Source organism: Pongo abelii, chromosome 1 (genome assembly GCF_028885655.2).
Source record: "Pongo abelii isolate AG06213 chromosome 1, NHGRI_mPonAbe1-v2.0_pri, whole genome shotgun sequence".
Classification (NCBI taxonomy): domain Eukaryota; kingdom Metazoa; phylum Chordata; class Mammalia; order Primates; family Hominidae; genus Pongo; species Pongo abelii.
The window spans coordinates 29,652,147-29,664,574 of NC_071985.2; the positions used below are offsets into that span (position 1 = coordinate 29,652,147).

At 40.7% G+C, this 12,428-nt stretch overlaps 1 long non-coding RNA gene across 10 annotated transcripts in view; it reads left to right on the top strand.

The window, feature by feature from the left end:
• The window catches only part of LOC112130070 (uncharacterized), a 348,783-nt gene that overhangs the window by 26,407 nt on the left and 309,948 nt on the right, over positions 1–12,428 (top strand). For all 10 annotated transcript variants that reach the window (XR_010140422.1, XR_010140420.1, XR_008509828.2 and 7 more), the window contains 2 exons: positions 5,169–5,244; positions 9,601–9,692. This is a non-coding gene — a long non-coding RNA (uncharacterized LOC112130070). The remainder of the gene's footprint in view (positions 1–5,168; positions 5,245–9,600; positions 9,693–12,428) is intronic.

The window sequence follows — 12,428 nt, forward strand, 5'->3', positions numbered from 1 at the left end:
TTGGTATTGGTGAATTTTCTCAGCATTTGTTTGTCTGAAAACGACTGTATCTTTCCTTCATATATGATGCTTAGTTTTCCCTGGATACAAACAAGTACCGAAAGGTATTTTAAACTAAGACACATTCAAAGAAACATTTGAAAGGAAAACAGATAAAAGCATCAAATAAATGTGGAAGTGTAATCCCAACAGCTCAACGCTTAAGTCATGTCCATGATTTAGAGCAGGTACTTGAGAAAGGTGCTGGAGCCTTCTAGCTCTTAGGAAACCTAAAGCCACCCCCACCTGACCAGGTGGGTGACACATTTAAAGACAGGCCTGGTTCAAATGGCAGCTAACACTCTCCTGTTTGTAATCCAAGAAAGAGAAGCTCATTAGTATCTCTCTTTCCCCCTCACCTGTCCAATGCGCCACTGGGGACTATTCTTAACAGCGTATCTTCTATTCCAGTGATTTGTGACTTTGATTAAACTTTATCTTTTTAGTGCCCCTTCTTCCCCGTTTTATAAGACAAACATTATTTCTGGGGGTAGTGTTCAGGGTCAGAGACTTTTCAGGGTGCCTGTGCTCAGTCTGATGGTGAGACCAGGATGTTGAAAATTTTGTCATTTGCCTAGGTGACTTGATACTTGTAAAAGCATATTTCTCTCTCTCTACCTCCATGCTGACCAAACTTCAGTTTCTCTGAGAATTTTATGCTAAGAAAAGGCTCATCTTCTAAGAAAATAACAATAATATTAAACAGTTATCTCTTGGAGGTCTATGATAAGCAAGATGCTTTACACATCTTTAGTCAAGGGACTGTTTTCTTCATTTTTCACTAGAGAGAACTGAGGCTTAGAGCATTTAATTCCCAGGTCTTCAGTCATATGGTATCTGCTAGACCTGGGGTTCAAACCCCAGTCCCTCAGACTCCAAAGCTCATGCATTCTAGACCACACTGGAGCAGCCAGCTTCTTGTTATAGAACACTTTGGGGTTCCCTCTCTTGATGTGACTGCAAGTAAACTCTGGCATTTATTTATTTATTTATTTATTGTTTTGAGATGAAGTCTCACTCTGTCGCCCAGGCTGAAGTGCAGTGGCACCATCTTGGCTCACTACAACCTCTGCCTCCCGGGTTCAAGCAATTCTCTCTCAGCCTCCTAAGTAGCTGGGACTACAGGCGCACACCACCACACCTGGCTAATTTTTGTATTTTTAGTAGAGACAGGGTTTCACTATATTGGCCAAGCTGGTCTTGAACTCCTGACCTCAAGTGATCCTTCCACCTCTGCCTCCCAAAGTGCTGGGATTACAGGTGTGAGCCACCGAGCCAGTCCTAGTTTAATGTTCATAGACAGTAATTATTGTCTTTATATTTCTCGTTTAATTATCTCTCTTTTTTATTCTAGTTTATTTTTCATCTCTCTGATTTTGTTTGTAACACTTGCTGAATATACATTGGAGTCTATTTCAATCTGCCTCAAATTCTCTACTTTTTTTGAGATTTGGAGTTTAGATTATAAATAAATGACTAATAAAGTCATCCAGTCGTCAGCTCTTTATTAATAGCTAATAAACTTCATTGGTGCTATTGAATTTTATGGGGCATTCATTTGCCATGTATTGCCTCATATTGCATTTAAATTTCCATTTAGCCAGAGGCCAGACTCTTAGGCCAGACACCTGAGAGCCAAGCCTTCTATTCTCCCTCTCTTACTCCATATGTAATTAGTCAGTTGGTTCTCCTGACCTTATTTCCTCATCACCTCTGTAAGTCTCCCCTCCTTCCTCTCTTTTATAAGCAGTTCAGGACTTTGATATCCCTTTCGACTATCGCAATTACTTTCTGACTGATTTTCCTTCCTCTAGTCACTCTTTTCTTACTAGAGCAATCATTTTTTAAAATTTATTTTTTATTTTTAACATTTTTAAGAGACATGATTTCACTCTGTTGCCCAGCCTGGGTGCAGTGGCACAATCATAGCTGACGGCACCCTCAATCTCCTGGGCTCAAGTGATCCTCCTGCCTCAGCCTCCTGAGTAGCTGGAACTACAGGCATGCACCACCACACCTGGCTAATACAGCAACTTTTGTAACATGCCTATCTGCTGGGTTTATTCTACTTATTATTTATACTGCTTACTGTTTATCATGTATTTATGATCAACAGGTAAGAGCAACCATCTCAGTGGAGCACACACAATCATCTGAAATCTTGCCCTTACTTACCAGATCCACGTGGCCTTTTAATACTCTTCCATAAGCTCTCTCATAGCACAAGGGACTTCAAGCTATTGTGGTCCCAAAGGAGGCCATGCATTCTCACTCCCCACGTTTTCCTGTGTGCTGTCTTCTCTGTCTGGACTGCTGTTCACCCCTGACTCACCCACTCAAACAATTCTATTTGTGAAGCTTTTTCTGCACCTCTTTCTGCCTCACATATATTTAACCAATCCCTCTTTTATGCTCATTTTATATGTTGGCTTTTTTATTTGTATTTATTTAGTTTTTAAATTTTACTTGAAGTTCTGGGATACATGTGCAGAACGTGCAGGTTTGTTACATAGGTATACATGTGCCATGGTGATTTGCTGCACCTATCAACCCATCATCAAGGTTTTAAGCCCCACATGCATTAGGTATTTGTCCTAATGCTCACCCTCCCCTTGCCCCCCGCCCCCAGACAAGCCCCGGTATGTGAGGTTCCCCTCCCTGTGTCCATGTGTTCTTATTGTTCAACTCCCACTTATGAGGGAGAACACGTAGTGTTTGGGTTTCTGTTCCTGTGTTTGCTGAGAATAATGGCTTCATCCATGTCCCTGCAAAGGACATGAACTCATTCTTTTTTATGGCTGCATAGTATTCCATGGTGTATACGTGCCACATTTTCTTTATCCAGTCTATCATTGACGGGCATTTGGGTTGGTTCCAAGTCTTTGCTATTGTAAATAGTGCTGCAGTAAACATATGTGTGCATGTGTCTTTATAGTAGAATGATTTATAATCCTTTGGGTATATACTCAGTAATGGGATTGCTGGGTCAAGTGTTATTTCTGGTTCTAGATCCTTGAGGAATTGCCACACTGTCTTCCACAATGGTTGAACTAATTTACACTCCCACCAACAGTGTAAAAGCGTTCCTATTTCTTCACAGCCTTGAGATGTTGGCATTTGTTGATGCATCTATCTTCTCCATGAATCTGTGGGTTTCCTTATGGGTCGGGAGCAATATGGGGTAGGGCAGAGACTATAAACTGGTGGCCAGGAGGCCAGATATGGTCCCTGAAATGTATTAAAAATACCTTTCATAGCATTTAATTTTCTTAAAAATTAGTTGCCAACTTTGAAAATTCAATTGATTTCATATGGAAATTAAAGCTTCTGGCCTTTCTTTAAACATTAGAAGGTCAGTATCCCAGGGACCTTATTTCTGCACAGCAACCATCAGCTGGAGTAAGACAAGTGCTCTCAGGTTTGCTTCTCTGGTTCAGATTCCATATCTGGTCCACTGGAGGCACTGGGGTATGAAAACCCTGAAGCAGTAAGGATAGAGGCTCTGGAGCTGACCTCGGCTCTAATTCCAGCTTTCCTGTTTATTGGATTTGCTACCTTGGGCAAGTGTCTTAACTTCTCTGGACTTGAGCTTATTCATTCTCAAAAGGTAAGCGGTAGTATACTGAAGGATTTTGCAAAGTTCAAAGGGGAAGATGAGCAAAGAACACTTGGCATATAGTAAGCATTCAATATTAACGGCTGCTTTGATATCATTATTGTTGTTTTGAATAAGTATCCATGAATGAACATGACTCTTGCCGTTGGAATACTAACCAGGCCTGACCCTGTTAGTTTCTGAGATCAGATGAGATTGGGTGCATTCAGGGCAGTACTCCTGTAGACTGAACATGAATCTTATTCCCCCAACTATGCTGCACATTTTTTGAGGCCAGAGAACAGGACTGTTCTTTGTAAATACTTTGTAGGCAAAATTTGATATGTGGTGCCCTTGCGCCGTGGGGGTAGGCAGTATAAATGAGGTTTAAGAAACAGTCAAGGAGGTCTGTCCCTTCAGGATTTCTCTGTGTCCCTAGGGGCAGAGTCTGTAATTTCTATGTCTGTAGAAAAGTTTAAATGTCACTTTCTCAGGGAAGCTAATGCCCCAGAATAAGTAATATTCTCCTATGACATGTTCTTATACAATTTCATTCTTCTCCCTTGCAGTGCTTTCATCATTTTGATTAATAATTATCCTTAGTGTGTATTTCATCTATGAGACAGTACAGTCCACAGGGCGAGGATCAGCCTGTTTTTCACTGTTGAACTACTGGTGAGCTAAGCACATAGTGGGCACTTGGTAGAAGCCATAGACGGTAGTAGAACCATGATTTGGTTTCCTCATATGTGCAGTAAAGGTAATAATATCTACCTTGTAGTGTAGCTGTGAAGATTAAGTAGGGTAATTAAGGTAAAATCCATAGAATAGTACCGGGCACATAAACGTACTTAGTAGTATTTGCTGTTCTTATTTTCAGCAAATATTTATTGAATTTTCATGAATAAATGATTACATGAATATATTCTTCCTTGTAGAGCACAGAAGAGTAAATGATCAGATAGCACATACACCTGTGTTCTGGTGCAGTATCTATCAGAGGAAACTCACAGGGGCAGGGCTGGAAACAGGTATGCAGGTCCTCTGGTGCCCCTGTGAATCAGTGTACAAATCTATCAGGGACCAATGTTAGACTCCAGGAGAGGGGCTCTGGCCCTTGGTCTTCTGCATTTATGTGATATTTTCCATGTCACATATTGTATTTGTTTGCAACATACCCGGAACTGACTAAGCCCATGGGTGACCAGGACCACTGGAATAGGCAATCTCTGTTGTAACCATAGAGCTTGATCAAAAGTTGGTTGGGGTTTCAGTGGCCTGGGCAGTAAGGCAGGGAAGGAAACTGGGAATGGGATGGGCTGGGTCTAGAAGCGTTAACCTTACTGAAGGCCCACTTTCTTAATGGGCAGATGAGAACAGTAGTTTAAAGTCTGGGAGATTAGAATTGAATAGACTATAAGAAAATCAAATTTTTCAGGTGGAACAGAGGAGGAAGGATTCTCTAATAATGATGATACTTACAATCTGATAGTATCCATGTCAAGGTTATAGACAACTGTCCTTTTTGCAACAGGATCCCAAGAGGTACTGAAGACAAGTTCTAGCTTCCAGAAGGAGCCCAGCAAGTGCTTGACAGGAACTCCCACCAGGTGAGCTGGGGGCAGAGAAGAGCTCTAGTGTCAGGTGAAAAATTGATGCAAAAAAAAAAAAAATGAAAACAGCAGCCTTGTCTTAGTATAAAAAGGGGGATGGTAAGGGAATATAGCTGGTTGGAAAGGGGTGGCTGATGTTGAGTAGCCATTTAAGGTATGCTGGCCATCAGGAACAGGTCACCAAGCAGCACATGCCAGGTCCTCCCTCTGTCTACTTGTCACCTCACATCCCCCAAATGACAGCAGACATCCAGTAATGAGTAGTGGCCTAGGGGTTGGCTGGGATTGAGCCTCTAACTTTCATTACCAGCTGCTAATCACTGGTAAGAGGGGGAGGAACTGACCACCTCAACTTTGACTCCCACAAAAGCCACATTTCAAGATGTGAGAGTCCTCATCTTCTCAGGTCTATCCCTGCCTGTCTTGTCTTTTATTGAGTTTATATATATATATATAAAACTATGATAATAATTATTATTTTTTGCACAGCCTTGGAGATGACCTCTCCTGGTCATCAGTACAGAAAGTTGTCTTCCTGGCATCTGCAATGAGATGGAGCCAGGAATGGACCTGTTAGCTCATGATCAAACCCAACTCTACAAATTTTCAGTTTACTTTCCATCCTCAAAAGATTGAGAGAAGCCTCATTAAGCACTCAAAATCTTTGATGTTTGAGTAAGCTGACCCTGTTGATCCATTCAAAAGTCACTCTTAGCAGAGCAGGGTGAAGAACCGGTTGGGATTTATGTGGGGGCTGCAGGCTGAAAAACACTGAGCAAGGGGCTGGCCAAAGTTCCTCTTGGGAATTTTGTCAATTACAGTGCTCAAGTCTTGGCCCTTGATTTTTTTTTTCTCTCCCCTTAAGGGGGTGAGGGCTAGTTAAAGCAGTGTTTCTCAAGCTTGAGTGTACATGAGAATCACTGACAATCTTATTAAAATGCAGTTTCAGATTAAGTATGTTTGGGGTTAGGACCAGGGTCCTGATATTGTCTTCCTTCCTTCCTTCCTTCCTTCCTTCCTTCCTTCCTTCCTTCCTTCCTTCCTTCCTCTCCCTCCTTCCTCCCTCTCTCTCTCCCTCTCTCTTTCCTTCCTTTCTCTCTCTCTCTCTTTTCTTTTCTTTCTCGCTTTCCTTTTCTTTCTTCGTTTCTTTGTTTCTTTCTTCTCCACTTTTGTCCTTCCTTCTATCCACACTTCCTTCCTCTTTTCTTTCCTTTCTTTTTTCTCTCCTTCATTCCTTCTTTCCTTCTCTCTCTCCTTCCCTCCTTTCCTTTGTTCCTTCCTTCCTTCCTTTCTTTCCTTTCTTCCTCCTTCCCTTTCTTTCCCTTCCTCCCTTCCTCCCTCTCTCCCTCCCTCCCTCCCTCCCTCCCTCCCTCCCTCCTTCCCTCCCTCCTTCCCTCCCTCCCTCCCTTCCTTCCTTCCTTCTTTCCTTCCTTCCTTCCTTCTCTCTTTCTTTATTTTCTTTCTTTATCTCGCTCTGTTGCCCAGGCTAGAGTGCATTGGTGTGATCCTAGCTCACTGCAGCCTCAACCCTGTGATCTTCTCACCTCAGCCTTCCTAGTATGATACTCTGTTTCAAATAAGCTTCTAGGTGATGGCAATGCTGTGAGCTCAAGGACCACAGTGTGAAAGGCAAGGGTTTAGATTGTAGTTATGTTTATCAGCCAAATTGTTGCTCCAGAGAGAAGCAATAAAGCCTAAATCAAAGTGGATATATTTGTAGAGTGAACAGCATGCATTTTAACAGAATCAGTTGCCTGAATGGTAGAGTCTCATTGTAAAGTGGATTTAGCTTTTTAAATTATAATGAGAGAAATGCTTTAGTATAATTTTTAAAAGGGGGCACATCATTTGACCTACCATACAACCGAAGTAGTATTATAACGAGGCCCTTCAGAAATGAAACTTGTCAGATGGATTTAGGTTTCCATTGCAGAAACTCATTTTGAATAAGTGTCCCCAAATTTCTCTACTTGAGAAATATTAATTTCTTGGGATGCAAAAATTGTGAACAAAACTGTTGGAATGAATAGATGAAGAAGAGGAACATATGCAGGATTGTAATGCAGCTTTGAAGGCAAAAAACAAAAACAAAAACAAAAATCCAAACAAAAACACCCAAACCCAGTGGGACTGCCATTTAGATCTGAGCCAAAAGAATGGGATTGAGATCAATCAGCCTGAAGCTTCTACATTCTGAATGCAGGAGAACGTCTAAAGTTAGCATGCACAGCTTCCTACACACTGGGAGTAATCTAAAACAGATATTCTCCAAAGGATACTTCCAGTGTTTCCTGGCCCTGGGCCAGATGCTTCAAAGCTTCATTATCAGTGAATTGTGGTCCCTCTGTTAGGAAAGCTGGGCGATGCTCTGAGGAAATGTCAGCTGCTGATCACAGTTTCCTCTCATTTCAGTGCACGGAGGTCAGAGGCGCTGAGGGCTGCCCACCCTCCGCCAGCCGGCCAAGTTGCCGACTCTAACTGTGCACGTTGGGGCTTGCCTTCTTAATTTCATCATGAGTTAGGATGCTATCTGAAGGGAAGCAGGGTTTGAAATGGTCTCTGCTAGCAGATGGATGACTTCTCTCCAGAAATCTGACTCTGCCAGAAACCTCTCACCTTTTCAATGAAAAGAGCACAGACAGATTCCACATCCTCGGCTTTTCAATTGCTCCTGGTTGAGTCGGTCAGTTGTCAGCGTTGGGCACTTCTGTGGTGCTAAGTATTATATACAGGGATTAGCAAGCTCACAAGACAGGGAGTCTTAAGAAGTCTATTTTGAAAATATGAGGACATCACATATTTCCATTTCTACAGTCTCTTGAGTTCTGAGCAGTAGTACTTGCACCAATAGAAGTGCACTGTGGAGCTGAACTTCCTCAAACCCAAGAACTCCTTCATTGGAGACCAAATGTCCTCTTTGTAGTTTAGTGACTGTATTAGTCTCTTTTCACATTGCTATAAAGAAAGACCTGAGACTGGCAATTTATAAAGAAAAGAGGTTTAATTGGCTCACAGTTCTGCAGGTGGTACAGGAAGCACAGAAGCATCTGTAGATCCCCAGCATCTGGTGAGGCGTCAGGAAACTTTTACTCATGGTGGAAGGCAAAGTGGGCCCAGGCATCTTACATGGCAGGAGCAGGAGGAAGAGAGAGAGAGCGGGGAGGTGCCACACACTTTTAAACGACCAGATTTCATAAGAACTCACTCACTGTAGTCAGGACAGTACTAAGACAGATGGTGCGAAACCATTCATGAGAAATCTGCCTCCAAATGATCCAATCACCTCCCACCAGGCCCCACCTCCAACACTGGGGATTACAATTCAACATGAGATTTGGTGGGGATACAGATCCAAACCACATCAGTGACACAAACATGGCATAAAGATGAGACTACATTCACACAGCAAGCCGGGGTCCTAACTCTGGATCCAGGCATAAAGCTGCTCGCAAGGGTGTTAGGACCTCCAGGTTCCCTCTCCTGGCCTTAAGGAAGTATAGAGAGATTGACATGACTAATTGGGATCCAGGAAATTGTTCTGTTCTTTCTGGGACTAGTTGATTCTTGCTTTGGGGACTTGGGTGGAGAGAGGAGAGGAATAAAAAGGCTGGGGGCACAAATGGTGAGAAAAATTGCTCCAAGCCAGGTAGTACCCACCATTTTATTCTACATGGGCTTGAATGTCAGCTTTGAGTGAAAAGGAAATGTCCCTTAGTGGACTCAGTATTATGTACCATTTTAAAAACTTTTGTCAGCATTTTGGGCTGTTTAGTAAGTGTGTCATCAGGGCCAGTTCTTGGAAAAATCATGAGGTTTGTCCTTAATACCTATTTCTCATTCTCTTTCCGCAGTAAGATATTAGTTGATAAGGCTTAGGGTGTGATAGCTGTTGGGGATATTTGCATATTATTGGAACACTCTTTTGTTTTTTGAAATAAAAAACAGTTTTATTGAGGTATAACCAATATATTGTAAACTATACATATTAAAAGTATATACTTTGATAAGTTTTGACTATATATATTTGTGAAACCATCATCACAATAAAAATTATGAACGTATTCATCACCCTCCAAATTTTCCTTATGCCCATTTGTAATATCTTCCTCTCATCCCTGAATCTCCACTGATCTGTTTTTTTTTTTTGTCACTGTAGATAAGTTAGGATGTTCTAGAATTTTGTATAAATGCAATATATTCTCTATTTTGGTCTGGCTTCTTTCACTGCAGATAGTGATTATTAGATTTATTCACGTTGTGGCATGTATCAATACTTCTTTCATTTTTATTGTATTAATATGCCACAATGTGTTTATCCATTCACCTGTTGATAGACATTTGGGCTGTTTCCAGGTTTTGGCCATGACATTCTGCTGTGAACATACTAGCTGCTATGAACATTCTTGTCCAGTGTTTGTATGGACATATGGTTTCATTTCTCTTAGGTAAGTACCTAGAAGTGGAATGCCTGGATCATATTGTAGAAGAATGCTTAACTTTTATTTATTTATTTTTTTGAGTCAGAGTCTTGCTCTGTTGCCCAGGCTGGAGTGCAGTGGCGCGATCTTGGCTTACTGCAAGCTCTGCCTCCCAGGTTCACGCGATTCTCCTGCCTCAGCCTCCCGAGTAGCTGGGACTACAGGTACCCGCCACCATGCCTGGCTAATTTTTTTGTATTTTTAGTAGAGATGGGGTTTTACCATTTTAGCCAGGATGGTCTCGATCTCCAGACCTCGTGATCTGCCTGCCTCGGGCTCCCAAAGTGCTGGGATTGCAGGTGTGAGCCACTGCGCCTGGCTGAAGAATGCTTAACTTTTTAAAAATATTGCCAAATTATTTTCCAATGTACTGGTACTATTTTATAGGATATTCGTAGCAGTTCCTTCATATCCTCACCAACCCTTGGTGTAGTCAGTCTTTTTAAATTGATCCACTTTAATATGCGTGTAGTGATATCTTATTGTGGTTTTAACTTATGTTTACTTAATGACTAATGATGCTGAGCATCTTCATGTACTTATTTGCCATCTATGTTCCTTTATTGGTGAAGTGTCTGTTCAAATAGTTTGTCCATTAAAAAATGTGGGTGTTTGCTTTCTTTCTGTTAAGAGTTCTTTATATATTTCGGATACAAGTACTTTATCTGGCATATGATTTGCAAATATTTCTCTAAGACTATGGCTTGTTTATTCATTCTCTAATGTCTTTTAAAAAGTAGAAGTTTTAAATTTTGATAAAGTTCTAATTATCACTTATTTTTTCTTTCATGGATTGTGCTTTTGGTGTTGTATTTAAGAAATTTTTGCCTAACCTGAGGTCAAAAAGATTTTCTTCCATGCTTTTTTCTACATGTTTTGTAGTTTTAGGGTTAACATTTCGGTCTATGATTCATTTGAGTTACTTTTGTGTATGTTGTAAGATATGGATCAAAGTTTATTTTTTTTTGCTTGTAAACACCCAAGTGTTCCAGCACCACTTGTTGAAAATACTATTCTTTGTCCACTGAATTGTTTTTGCCTTTTTGCCAAAATCAGCTGTTTATGTATGTGAGGCATGTATGGACATTATACGTGTTCCACTGATGCTTATTTCTGTTGAAGTCAATACCATACTGTCTTGATCACCTTAGCTTTGATGAGGCTTGAAATCAGATAGTGTTAGTCCTCCAACTTTATTCCTTTTCAAAGCTGTTCTGGCTATTCTAGGTCCTTGCATTTCCAGATAAATTTTAGAGTCAGATTGCCAGTTCCTACAAAAAGAGCCCCTGATGGGATTTTGATTTGGATTGCACTGAATCTCCAGACTGGGGAGAATTGATATCTTAAGAATACTGAGTCTTCCAACCCATGGTCATATTATATCTTACCATTTATTTAAATTTGGTTTATTTTCTTTCTGCAGTGTTTTGTAGATTTCAGGTATTGCACATATTTTGTGAGATTTACTACTAAGTATTTCATATTTTTGCTGCTATTGTAAAGAGTGTTTAAAAACATTTAATTTTGAATTTTTCTTGTTAATATAATAGAAAAACAGTTGACTTTTATACATTGATCTTGTATTCTCCAACCTTGCCAAGCTCACTCTCTACTAGCTCTTTTTTGTTGATCTCATTAGATTTTCTACATAAACAATCATGCTGTTAGAACGTTCTTTAAGACTAAAAAGACTTCAAGACCAATACTATTTTAAAAGCAGAATTTTTTTATATGCATATATAATCTTAATGAAAGCAGCTCATGGAGAAAGGTCAGTACTTTAACAATTCATTTCTGATGATGGTTCTTTAGAGCACCAGAAGGCGATGAGTGACACAAAAGTTTCCTTGGCAGACACGTGGATCCTATATCTTTGGTTTCTCGGCACAATAGTGGACTGTCTCACTTTCACTTGCTCCAGCCCAGTCTGGTGCTGGACTGTAAATTGCATTTTATAGCCATATTTTATGTGCACTTAGAATACCTCTACAAACCATACAGGAAAAACCTATATACATGGCTAGGTGCTAGCACACATTTCAAATTAATTATGGCTTTCAATTCATTGATAGTGAGTTATTACTTTTTAAAACGTTTTAAGCTGCCTGTTTTATCAAAGGGGAGATAAAATTGAAAACAAAAGAAAAAAAACCAGCAACGTACATTTGCATCTTTATTTATCCTTTCTTTGCCGTCCTGCAGTTTTTTATTTTTTTAAAATAAAAGTTCACTTTTTTTTTTCTCCTTTGGGAAATGGTTGCAGAGGGAGCTAAACCACATGGTGAAAACTCATGTGAAGACTGAGCTTTTGGTGTGTTTATTTTTGCTAGTTCAGGGAGGCATGGTAATTGACGAGTGGAATTGCTTGCCTCCCAGATGGTGCAGGCAGAAGCGTTACTGAACGTGCATGCCCTCACCTCATTCTCTCACACTTACACATATGCACTGCCTTGTGTTACCTGCAGAACCTCTCTGACCTGCACATATACTCCACATTCCTCATGCCACTCTCCTTTCCCTCATCCTCCCTGGCTCAATGTATCTCGATGCATTTGTTGATAATACTGCAGATTGTCAGCATTGCTCATGTGTATGGTTCTGGAAGAAAATGCAAGATTAGAGGCCGGGCATGGTGGCTCACACCTGTAATCCCAGCACTTTGGAAGGCCAAGGCAGGCGGATCACGAGGTCAGGAGATTGAGA